Below are 5,000 nucleotides of genomic sequence, written 5' to 3'. Positions count from 1 at the left end.
GTTTTGCGCCACGACATTCCACACGTTTCCTCTCTTTCGACTACCAAATTTATATTGAAATACTCCTTGAGCCGCAATCTCCTTTATCATCATCACGTCTTTTTCCTCAGTCCACTTCATTGTGAGCCTAAATTTAACAAAACAATTGTGTAAACAAAAACACAAGACTAATGCCACAGCATCATGTTAAAGATCAGTTCCTTCGTTGTGAACCCTCGAATTTCGTTGCCTTTACATTTCCTTTTAGATGTTTTTCATAGAATAACAAATAATTATTGTTAAAGCTAGTTTTCACACACTTAGGTTTTAACCTTTACTTACTTTTTTCCTGAATTTACCATGATTTCTCTTCACGTTCTGGTCAGGACGTCAAACTGATGGATTTCACGTCCTAAACGCGACGCCGAATTTAAGACGCGGGAAATATAATCGGTTCCAGTCTCTTCCATATTGTGACTGACGTCCGCGTCCTGTTCACGTCCTGTTCCTAAAACAGCCTAATATGTAGGCAAAACAGTATCACGGACGCAAAGGGGAAAAGAGTTATCTACTCGAAGAAAATGACTTCTAGAAAGTTCTGAAAGTAAAATGATTTTTAAAATTTGGGGTTTCAGTCAGGCTTCGTTAAAATAAGTGGCTTCCAAGACAATGACAACAACAAATATTTATTTCCATCATAAAATACAGTGACAGTAGTGGTAGTTTCAGGTTTCCTGGAATAAGAAAACCAAAGGAGTTTTAGTGATACTTTAAAAATTTATTGTCTCGTCCATTTTGAATTTCAGGGGTGTAGAGACGAATGACTCCGAATTTATAGACATCCGATTTGGACGGTCTTATGCCTCTTGGTGGCTGCGCAAGGTGTTTTATGAGACTGGATTTGCCAATCATTATGATAATAGTGACTTCAGGCTTCTTCCATGTCCGCTTGGTACTTTTGTTAATATTTCTGACACCAGTTCTCGGTGCATAAACTGCCCGGCAGGTAAGCTTAGATAAGTATCACACATTAAATTAGCTCATTCATTGATTAATTTCCGTGTGGTTAGTGTGTTAAATAACGTCACAAAAATCAAATACCAAGAACCGATTTAAAGCGCGAAATTAATGGCACACTACTAAGTTTACCATACGATTAATTATTATCCCCATTTTCCCTTGGGTCTGATCTTATTCCCGGTACTGTTTGTGTGAGGATTGGTTTACTGTAACCTGTATACTCATGATTTGAAGAAGCCATAAATTGCTCCTGACACTCCTGTTCTGAGTAACAGACCCCTTGTAGAAACTATACACGGCGTTCCGATCCTAACAATTTTATCCACTTCTGCAAATCACTAACCATGATGGTAAACTTATTATTATTATTATTATTATTATTATTATTATAAAAAGATAATCCCTTTATTAACATATTCCAAGCAAATTGCTATTTACAAGTAAGAAGTAAAACAAAAAAAAAAACTATTAAAACCTATTTACAATGCATTTCCATTAAAAAAGAGACTAGTATGAAGCACAATAAACTTACGAAGATATTCTTATTTGTAGTAAGAAAAAGTCATGTCATGATAGCATTCTGACTAAAAAAAAAATTGGAAATAAAGATAAGCTCCTTAAAGAAAAGCCACTCTTATTTTAAAAAGAAAAATATATATATATATGCAGATAATATCAGTCAGAAAAAAAAAAACAAAAAACAACCAAATTAAAATTACGAAAACTAAGAAATTCTGGCGGTCACATTCTCGATTCTAATGTCTGTGTCCTGAAGGTCTACATTCCTTCTTCTTCCTCTGGAACCTCTAAGGCAGAGGAGAGCTGAGCGGAGGATAGCAAACGATACTTTTGCTCTTAGCCAGAACACGGTGCGTAGTCCTCTCCCTTCTTAATGCCCAGTAGTTCAGCTAATCTGCTGTGGTATCTCTTACATTCCTCGGTCATTCCGCCTGTGGTAGTAAAAACAAGTGGCGTAAAGGTGCCTTGCTCCACCTCCATCACCCTGCTTGCATATTGGCGTTTTTTTTTTTGATTCTCGTGTTGCCTGTAGATTTCCTTGGGGCTTAGATCTCTGTAAGAACATGCATTAGGGTGACAAACCCTGACATCGAAGAATGCAGTCCTCTGTCTCTCCCAGAAGCCACGAGCGCTAATATCTAAACGCGCATCAGGAGCTCTGTTGGCACCTCTGTTCAAAGTCTCCATTGATTTCCTAAATGGACCGGCTCTATTTCCACATCATTACATACAATGCTCAACATCTCTGCTTCCAGGTCGCAAAGTTCATTATGATGCTGTATTATAAACCCGCCACGTTGGCATACCATTGCATGATCTACGTTGAGACGGTCCCCACATACGCACACATCTCTGAATTCTCTCTTATTTAGATTGAAGTTCAAGTCTTTGATGGGAATTACTGTCAGCCAGTGCGATGCTCCCTTCTTCGTGGCTAGCTCTACGGCTCGCTTGGTTCCTGTCGGCAGAGAGGTCTTCACCCGTTTTAGCCTCTCATCCATACACTCATCCTTCTCCTTACGCGCACTTATTTGCAGTGTCTTTACTTCTGACGCATCCGGTGTCTGATGCACTTGCTCCACAAATTGCCTTACTAGGGGACTTGTGACCCTGACTGAAGCCTAATATTCTTTGGGTGAAGCTCTGGCTGGATCTATAAGCCCAAGCCCTCCCAAGCGCACAGGAGGCGCAAGGAGTTCGCGCTCGGTTTCAGTTGTTGCGTGGTTCATAATAGCTGGTATAAGGACTTCGCTTATCGCGCGCTTCAAAGGCTCTAACAAGTCGGTAATATCGGGGAGTGTCCTTAAGAAACTCGTCCATCGGTGCCGTAGCCCAAAAGTGAACGCTGCATAGCTCGCCTGAGGTTGTGATAAGGCGAACTCTGCAAGTTTGGTGACCTGGTTTACCCAGTCTTCTACCTTCTCGCCCACGTTCCCTTCCAGAAATGACCTCGATCCAAGAGCTGCACCTAGGTGCTTGTGGCCTTCAGAGGTGATGTTAATCGCTGTGTCACCAAATACCTGCATAGCAGCGTGTTCTTTATCAGGTTTAATGATTGTGCAACGCAGCAGCTCTGTTCAGGGCATTAAAAGCATTTGAGGCGTCAACAAGAAGAACAGCGTCCGTGTCATCAGCGTCGAAAATATTGCGCATTGCATGAATGGCAGCCTCACTCCTACTTATTATTATTATTATTATTATTGTTATTAACGATGAAACAACAACAATGATATTGAATGTAAGGAGAAATGTAGACTCGGAAAAATATCCGAGTCCCAGATGGGATTTGAACCCACCACCCTCCGTGATCTAGTCGGATGCTCTAGTCGGATGCTCTAGTCGGATGCTCTAGTCGGATGCTATAGTCGGATGCTCTTGTCGGATGCTCTAGTCGGATATCATTGTTGTTGTTTCATCGTTAACACACTCACTTTGGAGGTTGGTTGGCTGCATCCTGATATGCATTAATGTGACAGCGTGATGCTTTTAGTGAGTTTCAAATGTGCTAGTCAATACTTGGCTGTGTAGCCGCGTGATGCGGTTCCAGTCGAGACCCACAAATTGACCCTTGCTCACCATACAGTCTCCAGTAGCTCAGTGGTTAGAGCATCCGACTAGATCACTGAGGGTCGTGGGTTCAAATCCCATCTGGGACTCGGATATTTTTCCGAGTCTACATTTCTTCTTACATTCAATATCATTATTATTGTTATTGTTATTGTATATTGTTATTGTTATTGTTATTGTTATTGTTGTTGTTGTTGTTGTTATTATTATTGTTATTGTTATTGTTATTATTATTACTTATTGTTTACCTAAACTGTGGATAAATGGAGTTCTTGTCCCGTGTGTGGAAATGGGGGAATCATTTCGTTACTTAGGACGCTACTTTGACTTCAACATGTCTAACAACCAACACATGTCAGAATTGTCCTCTCTTGTACAGGACTTGATGTGTGAAATTGATGAGAAACCACTGCATCCCAAAAACAAACTTCTGCTGTACAGCCGCTATGTCCTATCTTAACTGTCCTGGCATTTTACTGTAGCTGACATATCAAAAACCTGGATAATAGCAAATCTTGATTCTATAGTGAACGGCTATATTCGAAAATGGCTTGAAATCCCGATATCTGGTACACTGAGTAATGTTATTCTAGAACGCAATAAATTTGGCCTTAATATATGTCCTCCTTCAGTTAAATTCACTCATTGCAAAAGAGTTCTCCGCAATTCCTTAAAAGAGTTACGGAATGACCCCCTTAAAGATCTCTGGAAGTTGTCAAGTAGTCACACAAATATTCAATACGATGCGTTCAAATCCACTAAGGAAGTTCTTAAAGACTTCCGTCCTAATCAAGACGACAAACTGCAACACCACTTAACATCTCAAGGTTTCGTTTTTACAAATGTTATCAAGCACTCATTGTCATCTGTTAACGCTATGTGGTCGTCTGCCCAGTCTCATCTACCCAAGAACATCTACAATTTTACCGTTCGCTACGTCAACAACTCCCTTCCTACACGTACGAATATGACAAGATGGGGATTATCACAAAGTCCTGATTGCTCCTTTTGCCTTAACCCTGAGTCACTCCTGCATATTGTCGCTGGTTGTCAACATTACCTTGATCGCTTCACGTGGAGACACGACTCAATTCTCAACTTGTTTGCCAACTCACTTCAACCTGTAATTAATGATCGCTCTTCACTCTATGCTGATTGATGTCAATGGCTTTCCGAGTCCTTCAATTATGACTGGTGAAAATTATCGTCCAGATCTTCTTTTCCTAATACAGTCCAAGTGCCTATATATTCTAGAACTAACGGTTGGTTTCGAATCTAACCTTAAAAACAATGCAGTACGCAAAAAAGAAAGATACATGAACGTGGTCAAAGACATGAGAAGTAACTACAGATGTGTTCAATTTGTAAACCTTTCCTTGAGCTCCCTTGGTGTTTTCTCCAACGAATGCTCTACG

Source organism: Montipora foliosa, chromosome 5 (assembly GCF_036669935.1).
Source record: "Montipora foliosa isolate CH-2021 chromosome 5, ASM3666993v2, whole genome shotgun sequence".
In the NCBI taxonomy this organism is placed as follows: Eukaryota; Metazoa; Cnidaria; class Anthozoa; order Scleractinia; family Acroporidae; genus Montipora; species Montipora foliosa.
Note: the sequence above shows the minus strand (reverse complement) of the source record.